This window comes from Cricetulus griseus, chromosome 6 (genome assembly GCF_003668045.3).
Source record: "Cricetulus griseus strain 17A/GY chromosome 6, alternate assembly CriGri-PICRH-1.0, whole genome shotgun sequence".
Lineage (NCBI taxonomy): Eukaryota > Metazoa > Chordata > Mammalia > Rodentia > Cricetidae > Cricetulus > Cricetulus griseus.
The window spans coordinates 15,095,062-15,110,290 of record NC_048599.1 but is presented as its reverse complement, the minus strand read 5'-3'; the positions used below and the strand labels follow the sequence as shown (position 1 = coordinate 15,110,290).

General features: G+C 42.0%; 1 long non-coding RNA gene across 1 annotated transcript in view; it reads right to left on the bottom strand.

The window, feature by feature from the left end:
- Window positions 1-978: 978 nt before the first annotated feature.
- LOC118239064 overlaps window positions 979-15,229 on the bottom strand; it is a 33,506-nt gene continuing 19,255 nt past the window's right edge. Inside the window, exons 2-5 of the long non-coding RNA XR_004770511.1 lie at window positions 5,976-6,094; window positions 2,531-2,636; window positions 1,922-2,071; window positions 979-1,361 (exon numbers count right to left, since the gene is read on the bottom strand). This is a non-coding gene — a long non-coding RNA (uncharacterized LOC118239064). The remainder of the gene's footprint in view (window positions 1,362-1,921; window positions 2,072-2,530; window positions 2,637-5,975; window positions 6,095-15,229) is intronic.

The following is a 15,229-nucleotide window of genomic DNA, read 5'->3' as shown; positions in this document are numbered from 1 at the left end:
CAGACCTTTCAAAGACCTACAGAATATATGGCATTTAATGGTTTAGGCTTTTTCATGACAATGAGACACAACTACTCCTGGCACACCAATTACGTCTGAGAGGAAGATGGGCATGGAAGAAACTCGTCAAGGAGTTTGCTTTCAACATGGCAAGATTAGCCATTTGGGCAAGAAACTGCTCTTGCCTGGACTGTTTGTTGCTGATTAAACTGGACATGCAGGACCCACAGGAAAGTGACTGCTGAACTTACAAAACAAGACAGTCCTGAAGGGTTCCTGCTTCATGGAGAAGTCTGCCAGACACACTGTGGCCTATAGACTGAAGATGGATGCCCCAACATTACAGAGGAACTTTGGATGACTGACCAGGTAGCAAGATGTCTCTATCAGATCTAGAGTTTATACATTATCCTTCTGTGGTCTTGGATGGAGTTTAAGACAGATAGTTATGGTTATAGTTTCCTTTAGTTATTATAAAAGATAAGTTACATATAAGACCTTAGACTCACAAAGATAGTATAGATGACAGAGTGTTTTCTTTAAATCTTGCTAAATGTTAATGGACTAAATATTATAACTGTAGTTCTTACTTAATAACTCTTTTGTTATATATTTTACTATGTTAATGTTAAAACCCTTCTTTTTATTTAGACAGAAAAGAGGAGATGATGGGGGAGGTCCTTCTGTTTATGTTTGTCTTATTGATTGATAAATAAAGTATTGTTGGCCAATAGGGAAGCAAGTTAGGCAGGACTAGGAGTTGAGGAGGTGTGATCCAGGCAGGAAGTGACCTAGCAGGCAGACTCAGAATATTAGCAGAGACAGCAGGAAATCACTCTCTTCCTCCTCCTCCTCAGAGAATTCTCTGGAGTCTCCATGTGAACCCAGCAAGAGAGGACACGTGCTGCCAGCATCCTCAATCAGATAAGTCTTTTTAAAATATATAGATTAAGAAATCCTAATCATTGGCCAGTGGCATTGTAACTAACATAAGTCTCTGTGTGTTATTTTGGCCACACATGTGGTGGTGGGGCTCGGGAAGCTTGGCAGAAAGACTTATCATTACAGGAAGCCTCATCCCCAAGCCTTCCCTTGTTGATTCTTGCCACACTCTACCCTCAGTGATTCACCATGGCAGGGTGTGCTTAGAGACATAGACCCATTTATTTATTTGCTCTCCAATGCTATTTCCTTTAAGTCTCCTGAATGTTGAGCACATGCCAAAAGGAGCTGTTGGTGGCAGAAGAAAACCCTCTCCACTGGATCCAAGCCTGGGAGTTGAAGAACCTGGGCACAGAGAAGGAGTTTCCAGACCACACAGAGCAGGAGTTCAGAGCTGTCTGCAAATGTCAGGGATCAGGCTACAAGAGAAAATAAGATAAGACTTTAAACATAGGAACCAACCAAACAATTTACATAATGTCCTCCATGAGGAGGCCAGCTGAGAGAGATCAAACAACAAAATGGGACTGTAGTTGAGAGGATTGTGGATTTCAAGAGAGTAAGTTCAAGTCTCATGTTCACTGTAATATTCAAAACTCAGTGCAGTGAACTAGACATCCCTCTAATTGTATCTATCCTTTGTGCTTTGACCCTAGAAACCACAAAATAAATAACTGGGATAACAAATAATGCATACAGTGCCTTGCAAAACATTTTCAAATTCAGCATTTCCATTCTATAGATAGAGACTCAGAAAGTCATTCACCCATAGCCCTTACCCAGACAGGCAGCTTTACATTCAAAGCAACAGAGAATCCTATGTCTTTGCCATAAGAAATAGGGCTCAGTGCCCTTAAAGGACAATCCAGACAGAGGCTCTTGATTACAGTCCCCATGCCATAAGCCCTGACCTCCAGAGCCTTGAAGCTGAAAAGGTCTGAAAAGCAATGAGGTCTGTCCACCCCAGCCCACTCCTTACCTTTCTGTGGTGGAAAGCAGAGTTTCCCACACACACTCTGGCAGCACTTATAATCATCTTCACACTCCCCATCCCTCTCACAGGTACTGAAAGGACTTAACATCACACATTCCATTTTAAGCTCTGGGCACTTGCCAGGCTTCGTCCTCACTGGTGACAGAAGAAGCACAGGTCAGATGTCTTAGACTTCAGCCACCACATCACTGCTTCTTTAACCCACCTTCTCCAGCCTGTGCAAGGAAAATCACCCCCATTTACCCCTCACCTCAATCACCTACTCCCAGATATGTCCCCTGAAACAGCACCTGGTTCCCCTCTAACATCTGCCTCCAGACAATGCAGGTGGCCAGCTGTCTGGTACTGAAAGGGTTGACTGCTTCCATCAAGCTGAATGCCCAGATGACTATTTGCAAAACCATTACAGAGTGGCTGCCTCAGACAAGAGGCTTTTCCTGCTGATGGCAGCATGATGCCTTGACTGATGCCATGTTGGATTCAACCACTCTTAGAAGCAAGCATGCCTAGGAGGACCCCTTCCCACAATCCCATCCCCTTAAGTGCTAGGTCTTGAGGTTCATTCCTCTGCTCCTGGGTCCTCTGCTGGCTCACCTGCAGTGTGGATGGGAAGAGGAACAGTGCATCTGTAATCACAATGAATTTGGCAACATCTCTAATTTTGGGGACATTGCCAGTCATAGTTTCACTCTCTTTTCTCCTGAAAGCAATTGAAAGGATTTTTAGGAGGGCAGGCTCCAGGTTTGATAGCATCTAAAGAGGATGTCAAGATATTAGGAGAGTATGGAACATCTAACATAATTCTTGGACAAAGGACCACTTTCCAGATATAGATCCTCATCCCAGGAGCCCACAACTTCAAGGGGGATTGCCCGCTGACCCCAGGAGAAAACAAAACAAAGTGAACAAATATGACAGGCTTGGTCAAACCAGACATGTAAACAGGAAAAACATCACAGACTGAGGACAAAAGGCACAGGGTTCCCAGTCAAGTTTTTCCACCTCAGGACTAAGCTAGATTACCAAGGACAGAAGGGGAGAGTAGGAATAATGGAGACAAGAGAAATAAACAGGAAGGGAACAAACCTGTGAGATGTTGAGAACTAAAGCCAGAGGCAGAAACAGAAAGGACAGGAACAGAGAGAGAGTGAGGCCTGGGTTGACAGGGTGGTTTAGTAATCAAGGGAGCATTCTTCCATGCCTTGAAGCCTCATAGGAACCTCTGACCCCAGCAAGACATGGAAGCCACCAGGAAGTCCTGAGTAAGCTGGGGACAGCCTAGAGAAGGGAACACACCCCAAACCACCAGGAGCCCTCACTTCTAACACTCTAGACAGTTTTGGGCCACAGTAGCTCCAACTCACATTTTAATGGTCCTTGCAAAGTCCAGGATGTCAAGATCTCCAGAGCAAGGAGCACCATGAAAGGGAAGAAGCTACTGGACTTCATGGTGAAGGCAGGGTGGCTCTGATGAGCATCCCAAGCATCACTATTTGTATCTTTACCAGAGGGTGTGGCTGCAGTGGGGTGTATTTGGTCATGTGCATGTCAGGGAGCTTCTTCTAGCCTTACAGGTCACCCATCCCATGAGAGGGGTGCCTCTCATCTGTGATTTGGGATATTTTATCTAACAAGCCTTCCAGTCCTTTTGGAGATGTCCCAGGTTGAACCAGTTACCTTCTCTGCTTCTTTGTAATTTCTCTCTGCTCCCTCCTCTAACTTCCTTATCTCAAAGAACTGTCTGCCTTCTACAATTCTCATTTATCCCTGAGAATCTTCCCTGTTAATAATTTAAGATAAACTTTCCCCCCTTTTACCTGTGGAATAGATATTTTGATTTCTTTATTGCACCTATTCTCATTCATGATGCACTCTGAAAGGATGAATAAAATTTCCAGTCTCCCTATATATTGTTTTGTTATTAGGAGGTTTTGTTTCAATGCTAAAAGAACTTCATTTCAAAACTATTATTTTTAAGGTTAAACCTAACAGAGATAAAACATAAAGTCCTAATATTACTAAAGCTACTAACTTATTGTAAACTGTTAAATATAATTTTAAAATACAAATTATTGGTTAGTCACATTATGAATTATCAAGTTCTTTAATATGTTCAGAACTATCTTTGTAGTCATGCTAAGTTTTAATGTAATCAATTCTTTACTTAGCCCCCTGGCATTTAAAATATTTAAGCTTCTCACAGTAGACAAAACTGCACCATGCCTTACTTGCTGCCAGGGACTTGTACAAACTTTGGGTTAATCACCCTGCTTTGTCTGGTCAAACATGGGGTCCCCAAGTTACTCGCCTGACAAAAATCTCAGACCCAGATCTAAAGTAATCTGTCTGATAATTGATCTCTTTTATTTTAATTGACATAGATCATTTAGAATATATTTCCATTTATAATTTATCCTTACCAGGTCTAAAAACAATTTGCCTTGCTACCAGATTCAAAATAAAAAATAAACTCACCAAACAGGTTTCAAAATAACTTACTGTTTTTACAGTTTCAATTTCTGTAATTAACTACCTTGTGTTAGTATTCAGGCATCTGAACCGGCCTGTCCTTGGGGTTCTGGCGGGATATGTCTTCCGTTGCAGCCACTAAGAGCTCCACCTGTGCACATTCACCGTGTTCCCATCTAAAAGGGCCCTGCCCACCTCCCATCTCTCTCTCTCTCTCTCTCTCTCTCTCTCTCTCTCTCTCTCTCTCTCTCTCTCTCTCTCTCTCTCTCTCTCTCTCTCTCTCTTCTTCTGCCACCTCTGTCCTCAGAGACCAGTCTCCCCTCCCCTCCCCTCCCCCCTTTTCCCATTCACTTTCCCCTAATAAAAACCCCTGCATCCAAACGCTTTCACATGGCGTCTTTCTCTCTAGGGCCCCCTTTTTAAAATTACAACACCTTGTTTCTGAAATTTGTAGATGCAGCTATCTTACAAATTCATAAAATTTATTCTGATGTTTATTTTGTTCATTATGTGGATGATATTTTGGTTTCTAATACGGATAGATTTATTTACAGGCGATGTTACAATTTCTAATTTGACGGTTAGCTTTACATGGGCTTCAGATGGCCCCTTTTTTCCTAATTGGAATGCGTTGTTCACATAGACTTTGCTTCTCCACAACCTTTACAATTATGGGTTGATTTTCAAAAACTCCTTGGAGATATTTACTGGATTCATCTCTATGTAAAATTATCAACAGCTAAATTAAAACTTTTATTTGATATATTACAGGGTAATGCTAACCCTAAATTACCATAAAAGTTAACATCTGAAGCTAAAGCTTCTTGACTCTGTTAGAAGAAAAGACAAATTCTTAAAAGCTTCTCCACATGGATTATACTAACCCATGGAATCTTGTTTTGCTTGCCAGTAAATGTCCTCCTACAGCTTTCTTTTTTTCCTGAATTCCAAGTTTCATTATTTTATTTACCTACAGAAACCATCCCCAAAGCATCGGCACGGCTTGCCCAACTCTGAATATCTACCAAAACAAAACCCATTCTAGCATAAATATTTAAGTTCTAGCATTTCAACAGGATCTTCTTTAGCTGAAATAGTCAATAACAAATTTTGTTTTCTTCATTACATATTACTTATAAAATGCAGAAAGTAACATTTTAGTTATTTATAAAGTGTCTTTCAACAATTTTATGTATGGATCTCAAGTCTCGAAATAAATACTTATTAAAAATTTAATAGACACAAAAACATGTGACATCTTCTGAGGAAAATGAGTAAAATGCATTCTTTTCTTCAAATCATTTATCCATAGTAATGCAAGATGCAGCTTTCTTATGGCAACAAAGTCTTTAAAATGATCACATTTTGCCTGTAACTCATAAAATGATTATTACTGCTTATACCTCTTTGGTTGCATTTTTATTGGATAAAAAAGAGTAAAAAACATGACAAAATGTTCATGATATAATTATTCCTTATACAGCCAACCAACAAAATGCCTTCTCTGATGAGTCTAGAGAATGGCAAATTGCTCAGTTAGGCTACACAGACATTTACTTTTATCAGTTACCTGACCATCCTCTGTTAAAACCAAATCAGCTCCATTGCAGTCTTTCCTGGTGGTTCAGCCACAGACCAAGCTGCTTTGATTATTGATGATCGTGAAGAGTCCTTTCCTACTAGGAAAACCTTCACACAGAGATGAAATTAATACAAGTAATTACTGTTTTGAAAGGCTTAAGGACAAACCTTTTAACTGTATGCTGTAGCCCTGCCTCCTAGTAGCCCCGACAGGTGTGCTGGGACACGCCCGTGAGGGCGTGGTCAGGGGAGGTCTAAGGTGAACGATTCTTAAAGGACCGCACACACGTGAATAGCCCCTCTTTAGATCTGGCCCCTCTCTCTGGCCTGGCTGCCTTGCTGCCCCTGGCACGCTCTGGCTTGTGTTTGGGTTGGTGTTTATCTAAATAAAGAAATCTTAGCCTTACGGACTATGGATCATCTTTGAGCGCACGCGGCACGCAATAATCAGTATGCTGATTCCCAATAAAAGGCTGGATTATTTCCTCATATAGAAACTGCACCACTCCCTTCTAGCCACTTTACCGTTTTAAGTTTGCATTGAAAAATTATGTCTCCTGGTCAAGTTACATAGAGAAAAAATGTTTTAAACCATAAAGTTTATATGAAGATATAAAAGTTTAAGATATGAGTATTTAAAAGGATGTTTTAGGATCTAAAAATGACTTAAGATGTATAAATACAAATTATAAAGGTCTAAAAATAAAAGACCTAAATGATTTTTAAAAATGATTTAAGGTATATAAAAGAATGAAACATGTTTACATCTAATCCACAAGCATGAGTCAGAGAGAGACAGGGGGCTAACTGGGCATAGTGTGGATTTTTGAAACCTGAAACCCCATCCCTAGTAACATACCCCCAACAAGGCCATACCTCCTAATGCTTCCCCCAACAATTCCACCAAGCATTCAAATATATGAGCCTAAGAGGACCGTTGCATTTAAACTGCCACATGGAGTTTGGTTTAAATCCAATCCAAAGGTGTGGGTATTCCCATAACATCCATGCCACTATTACACCAGTGGGCATGTCTTTCCAGGCCAGTTGTTATTTTAGCTCACACGGTTTAAACTTGGGTGAGACTGGCGATTGCTCTTCTCTTCTGATAGCATGCACAGCACCTCCCAGCACTATGAAACCTAGACAGTTGGAATAAGTCTGTCGAGGGAGTTAAAATTCACGTCTCCGTGTTAAACTAGCTCCAAAGACTTGTCAGCATACCCATGCATTAGTGCACCTCTCGGCCCTCATCAGAGGGCCTTCCATTTGTAGTCGATGGTGACTAACATGTAGACCCACAACAGGTTAAGGCACAGAGAATACGACTGGAATGCTTGGTGGTAAATGGGACACTGCCATCACACCCCCCTCCTCCCGATGCTCAGGGAGCATAGAAGAGGGGTGGGAAAGACTGTGAGAACCAGAGGATGACTAAAAAGGATCAGTGAGTCTTCTGGACACAGCAGGACAGATGTACATAGGAACCCACAGTCGTTATGACAACATGCATAAGACCTACACAATATCAAGCCAGACGAAACCAGCCAGATGAAACCCCAGAATTGTAAAGAGAGATGGGCAAAAAGTCCCACTCCTTAGCTAAAGAGCTCTTGGCCCCTAGAAGCTGCTAGAAGAGCGAGAGTCATTCTTCTTAAAGATGAGGCCCCTGGCAGGTCCACCAAATGGAAGGCAACACATCAAATAGTATATGGACAGCACAAAATGTACTTGATGAGTTTTTCTTAAAAAGAAGAAGAAGAAGAAGAAGAAGAAGAAGAAGAAGAAGAAGAAGAAGAAGAAGAAGAAGAAGAAGAAGAAGAAGAAAGCACAAGGTTGGGTGGATAGGTAAGAAGGGTTGGATCTGGGGAGAGTTTGGGGGTGAGGAGTGGACATGATCAAAATGCAGGTTGCATTAAATCCTCAACTAATAAAAATGATGGGAGAAAATGTCTCTCAAGGGCAAAACTCTGCCCTTTGGAGACTCTAATCTTTAAAAGATCCAAGGATTTTTTTTAAAGGAGAATAGCCTAAAATGAAATAGCTTCTTCTCCTCCAAAGCAACTGCCTAGGAAAGTGTTTGCTGGGGTATAGCATCCTAAAACTGATCCAGGGACATCAGTCTACACTCCAAACTGGTGACAAAGCTTGGCAGGATTGTCCACATGGTATTGGTTGTGAAGACATTAAAGATGAAAGATTGAGGGGTCATGGGATCCTGATCCATAGTTCAGAGAGAAGGTAGGATCAGACAATGTGTTGCGGGCCCAAAGGCCCAGAGGCCCAGAGATGCAATTATGAGAAGGGGGAGCCTAGGGTAAAATGGAGACCCTAGGATACTGAGGATACCTGGATCATGGAACATCTGTCAAGTAGGGCTGTGGACATGGAGTCAAGCCAATCCAAGAGTCAGGCTAGTGCTTTTTATTTTATAGGAGATCACAATTAAAAAAGACTTTGGACTTTTAAATTGTTGGAATGGTTGATGACTATTAGGACTTTGTATATTTGACTGAAAGCATTTTTCATGATCCTATGAAATCAAGAGGTGGAGAATTGAGGTTTAAAAGTTGTATGTTTTGGCTTTTCTCTTACACGTCTCTCTCTTCCTCTTCTCCCACCTATGCCCTCTTCTGCCTTCCTCTCTGTCTTCTCTCTTACTCTCTGCTCTGCTCTTCCATTTCTCCCTCTCCCCCACCTGTAATAAACTTTGTCTAATGTAAAAAAAAAAAAAAAAAGTTGTATGTTTTGTTGTCAAGTTGATAAGAACTCCAGTTGTGATAGTGGTGACAACTTGACAGGATCCAGACTTGTCTCCTGCACACCTGTAAGGGATTATTTCGCCTCTGGGCATACATTGCAGGTACTACATTGACTTGGGAAGACTCATCTTAAATGTGGGTGGACCATTCCCTGGGTGACGTACTGTTTAAGGTAGAGAACCTGAGTGAACAACTTCCATTACTCTGTTTCTTGACTGTGGATGCAACGTCATCAGCTGCTTCAAACTTCTACTGCCTCAATGTCCCCCAACACGAGGAACTAAACCTGGAAATGTGAGCCAAAATAACCCTTTTCTCTCTCTAGTTGCCCTTGTCAGGATACTTTATCACAACAGGAAAAGTGGCCAAGACATCCGTCTCTTATTTCCGTCCGGATGCTGAGGAAGGAAGGCACAAATCCTATTACCTCTCTCATATTCCTTTCCTAATCCCCTTGTCCTCTGCATCCCAGACCATGTGCAGTGAAGTTATATACAACATGAACTTTACTTCATATCAATAAAGTTGATATGATGCAAGATTGGTCACTAGGAAAGAAAGACACTGGTGAATATAAAAAGCACTTTCTAGACAACTTCTAGAAAGACTTCAGGATACAAGTCTTAGCTTGAGTCTATGAAGCAATCCCATATCTATTCCCAAGTACTTGGTATGCCAGCAATCCGCTACTGGACCCCCTACTGTTCACTCCTTGAAAGCCAATAAATACTTAGGAGATGACAGTTGGTAGTAAGGAAATCACTTTATTCAAGGACCAGCATCCTGAGAGATGGGGGAAGGTTAACGCCACCAGAATAAGACTGTGTTAGAGAGCTCAGAAACATTCACAAGTTGTTATAGATAGAAAAGATTGTAGGTCACTGGGCAGAAAGGCTACTTTCTGAGCAGGGTTTTCATTTTCTTCTGTTTGTGCCTAAAATGCACTTGAAATGATTCACAGGCCAATACCCATGATTCTTCAGACAAACATATTGTTTCCCTGAAAGTTAAACATCACTGTAGTTTAAGTAAAGAGCTGGATTAGCAAATATTTGCCATGTGCCTTGACATTATCTGAAGATCATTATATGTGCCAGATAAATAAAAACTAAAAAAATTACTAGTTAGAGACATTGTAGGACCAGTGTTTATCTAGTTCGGCTCCAGCAATTATTGTCTGAGTCACTCCAAAGTTTTGTTTAGAACTTACAACACTGGGCAAGGGGAGAATAAGAAGAATGGGTTAATAACTTTACATGGGGCAATTTGTAACAGAGGACCAGTCAAAAATAGAGATGTGTAAAATACTGTTTTACAATATTTTACAATATTATAAGTATTTATCGTAAATATTTTACAATATTGTAAAATCATTACTGCTGTTACAAAACTGTAACTGCAATGAAAAGCAGAGACCATGGCAGAGTTCACAAATCCATTCACAAGACATTCATTTCAACCACCTCTCTAGAACACAGAGATGACAGCATTAAAAACAGCGTGGCTCCATCCCATATGAAGGGTTACACTCTGGCCCTGGATACATGGGGAAGGGCCCAGGACCAGCATAGGAAGACTTGGTGGACTTTGCAGAGCCCCTGTTGAGGGCCCTACCCTGCCTGGGGAGTGGTGGGTGGATGGGGTGGGGGGTAGACTGGGGGTGGGGAGGAGGGCTGGGGGTGAGGAGAGGGAGAGGGAGAAGGGACTTGAAATAAGCTTGTTCCCCAAGTCGAACTAATAAAATAAATTAAAAAAAGATATTTGTTTTAATCAGATCTGGAAATGGAAAGAGAATAAACACAGAATTCTTATTTAATATTTTTTGTTCTAATTTACAAAATCCACTGTGTAACAATATTATATATATATATATATATATATATATATATATAATAGGCACCGGTTTATCTTTTTAGGATTAAATGAAATATTCTTCAGAAATAAAATTCAGAAAATAAGCTTATACATTAGTGTGAATTAAATAATGTTATAAATTAAAAAAAAAAAAAAAAAAACAGCGTGGCTCAGACCCCTTGACGCCAGGGGGAGCTGTGATTTGGGCTTTACTGCTAAAGTATACTCTCAGAGTCTTGAGCCAAAGCAAAGGCTAGAAGGAAATAGCATGAAGGCTGACTTTGCAGGCGCACACCATGGCAGAGGCACCAGGGCTCTGCTGCCAGCAACTTCCTGAGTTAAGGCCAAGGCACCATGACTCTGGGGTAGGTAAAATCTACAACACGGCTGACAGTTTCCTCTTACAGTCCTTTGAGTAATTTTTACAATACCTAATCCTGATAATAAACCATCTTTTTATTCAAACTGAGCCATTTCTGCCAGGCACCATTGATGGGGGAATGCCCTTCTGTATTTTTGTTTCTCTTATTGGAGGGAGGGAGGGAGGGAGGGAGGGGGGGGAGGGAGGAGGAATGGTAAAGAAGCAAGCAAGCAAGGAAGAGAGAGATGAAGGGAGGGAGGGAGGGAGGGATAGAAGGAGGGAGGGAGGGAAGGAGGAGAGAGAGAAGGAAAGAGAGAGAGAGCCCATGGGACAATATGATTGGCTTCTCTGAATAATTTCTCCAGGTGTCAGGGATAACTGGAAACCAGACCTGGTCCTCTGATCAGAAGGTTGCTTACCTGGGGGGGGGAGGGGCATTGTCTCTGGATTTTTATTGTTTGTATAACACCAGGTTCCCTTAATCTTACCAGATGTCAAGCCAATGCATAGTATTGAATCTGAATTTTAGGTGCTGTACTGTTACATAAATAAGCTGCCTTCCCAGTGAGAATTCACTCTGCACACTTGGTGACTAATGAAGGAGAAAGCTCTTTAATAATAGTGCACACCCAGCTCTGGTTAATGCCCAAGGAAGAACTGGCCACAAATAGATTTTGCTAACTTATATATACCTTGGGCTTTTGCATTCCACATACCCTGTTGTCCTTAAATCTCTTCCAAGTTTTGGCCCCAATTTACACTTTGAACAATTTAGGCAGAGACAGGAGACTAAAGTCTGGCCACTTGGGCAAATGAGAGACTTACACAGATAGATGTTGTCTGTTGTAGAGTTTTTCTTGTCCCGCCAGGTACCACAGCCGCTTCAGCCACAAATAAGCATACTAAGACTTACATTAATTATTAAGCTGTTGACCAGTGGTTAGGACTTCTTACTGGCTAGCTCTATCTTAATTATTAACCTATAAATACTAATCTATGTAATCCTACATGGCTTTATCTTACCAGAGAATGCCTGGTGTGTCCTATCTTCCGGTTCTCTACATGGCGTCTCTTCTCAGTCTCTCTCTCCCTACCTGTCCCAGAATTCTCCTTGTCTCCTAGTCCTGCCTAACTTCTTGCCTCTGTTGCCCAGACTGTTTTATTCATCAACCAATAAGAGAAACGAATATACAGAAGACTTCCCCCATCAGTTGTCATAATTATTTCTTAAATATTGTTCTTATTGAATAGTTGTTGCATGGGGTCGTCTTGCCCACCTGGAAGAATTACATTTTTCCTGATAAGAACACAGGGGACTTGATGGCAGACTTGTGACCCGGCACTGCCCCCTTGACCTGTCCTTTAGAGGCACGTTCTCTGATGTGAAGATGAAACTAATAGCCGGTTCTAAGTCAGGATTGTCTCCTTTTGTTATGGGAATGGAGCCTAAGTGGAGGTCACTCTTAATGAATTAACATTGGCAGAAACTTTCTTAGCAACTCTAAACTTCAATTATGGTACAAATGTATCTTTCTCACAGTTTCTAACCACCCTGCTTAGTACACTAAAGATCTCCCACTCACACTGGAGACAAAGCTCCTTTAGCTAAATTCTACTTTATACAACAATATTTCCTAGTTAAGTTTATTAGTGAATTCTTCACATCAGTTTTTTTTTTTATTAGTTCAAATTAGGAACAAGCTTGTTTCACATGTCAATCCCTTCCCCCTCTCTCTCTCCCTCCCCTTACCCATACCCCTCCTACCCCACCTGGACCTACCCCCCACCCCTTCCACCCTCCACTCCCCAGGCAGGGTAGGGCCCTCCACTCCCCAGGCAGGGTAGGGCCCTCCACAGGGGCTCTGCAAAGTCCACCACATCTTCCTGGGCTGGGCCTGGGCCTTCCCCCATGTGTCCAGGGCAAGAGTGAATCCCTTCACGTGGGATGGGCTCTCAAAGTCCCTTCTTACACCAGGGAAAAATACTAATCCACCACCAGGGGCCCCCTAGAGTGCAGAGGCCTCCTCATTGACATCCATGTTCAGGGGTCTGTATCAGTCCTGTGATGGCCTCCCCAGACAGCATCTGGGGTCCATGTGCTCCCCCTTGTTCAGGCCAGCTGTTTCTGTGGGTTTCACCAGCCTGGTTCCCACCCCTTTGCTCTTCATTCCTCCCTCTCTGCAACTAGGTTCCAGAGTTCAGTTCAGTGTATATCTGTGGGTGTCTGCCTCTGCTTCTATCAGCCACTGGATGAGGGCTCTAGAATGGCATAAAAAAGTAGTCATCAATCTCATTTTAGGGGAAGGGCATTTAGGTTATCGTCTCCACCATTGCCTGGATTGTCCGTTCGTGTCATCCTTGTAGGTCTCTGGAGATCTCCCTAGCGCCAGATCTCTCCTTGGCCCTACAATGGCTCCTCTAATAGTGAATTCTTTTCATCAGTTTTGATACTTCAGGTTTCTTCTGCATCAGAACCATGGCACATTGGGCAAAACCGTTGAGATGATGAGAGTTGGCTCAGCAGTTAGGAGTACTTGTTACTCTTGCAAAAGACCCTGGTTCAATTCCCAACACCGATATGGTAACTAACAACAATCTGTAATTTCAGCCCCAGGGGATCTGATGCCCACTTCTGACCCCCAAGGGCAAAATTCTCATATACATTTTAAAAGGTGATGAATTTTGTTTATTTTTTAATGAGATGATGGGAGACTGCAGAGATGGCTCAGCAGTTAAGAGTACTGACTGCTTGCTCTTCCAGAGGTCCTGAGTTCATTTCCCAGGAACCATATTTAGCTCACAACCATCTATAGTGGGATCTGATGCCCTCTTCTGGCATAAAGGTGTACATGCAGATAGAGCACTCATACATAAAATAAGTTAAAATATTTGTTTAAAAGAGAGAGAGAATGAAAGAAATAGCTGAAGATAGAAGTGTCAGGCAGATGCCTCCCCAGTGTGAATAGGCAGGTGACTTCCTATTGATTGCCAGGCCACCAGAGGTGGGGGTGAGTCACATGAAGTCAGTTACTCCTGAACTCTTCTCAGTCAAAATACTTGCCTTTCCTTACACGGCCTCAAAGTACCAGAAGTCCCCTTGGCAATGGCCTTTCTTCTACTGTTTATTTAGGGGTTTTGGTCTCACAAACTGGCCTCTGGTCCTTCCAGGTCTTCAATAGCAAAAGTATAAGAAAAGGCCATGGGACATTCTCAGCACTGTGCTCTTGCCCCACCACCTTCTCCTGTTGGTGCAATACAGCCTGAGGATTGCCATCAAGAAGAAGCAGTCTCCCCATTAGCCAATGGTGAACTTCCCTGGTAATGCAACCTATAACTGTAGTCATTTTCTGGCTTCTTGCTTCTAAGCAATGTCATGGACTTATAATCAATGCCAAATATCTTGGTGTATATAGATGATAAGTCATTTCTTTTGCTCCATGATTAATCTTCAGGTTTGATTTTATAATCCCTCACATCTTTTCTCCATTCCAGTATCTTCCCCCATCATTTGTATAAGCATCCCTCCTTCTAGAACTCTAGATGGGTGCATTCCCATCATCTTATTTTTCCACATCCACCTGTTCCTGAGTCATACCCACGTGGTTTGTGTTGTGACCTCTTTTCATAGAGTTAGTCCTTCCAGCCCCTTAAGTGTTGTAAAATTATTATGATTTTTTAGAATGAGGCTGTTAGCAACTTGTCTTGAGTCGCTTCGTTTATCAACTGTCTTCTCAAGTACTTAGTCTAAATGTCTCTTCAAAGTCTGGACACTCCTAATCCTCACTTATCTCTATTGACTTAAAACTCAAAGTAGGAGTATAACAATTAATCACGTTATACTGAGATCAGCATGCATTTTCAGAAACATAAATCTTACATGTCACAACAAATAGAACATGAAGTGATTGCAAATCGCCATGGGAACCACTCATGCCAGCTGGCTTTTTAAAACTATAGGGTGTGTAGGTGTGTGAGAAGGGTGTGCCAATGGGACCTGCCTCGGGGAGAAGAGTGATGGTGAAACTCGTCTCACCACAGCTATTCATTTGTAAACCAAGAGATTAGAAAAGGGTTGCAATGCCTACTTTCCCAAAGCTACTGGGGGCTGGAGAGATGCCTTAGTGGCTCAAGTATTGGCTGCTCTTCCAAAGGACCGTGGTTCAGTTCCCCACACCCACATTCCCAGGGAATCCATCAGCCTCTCTTAATTGGCATTTCAGAGACCTAAACACCAGGGACCTTGTCATCTTATCCAAATATTACTCC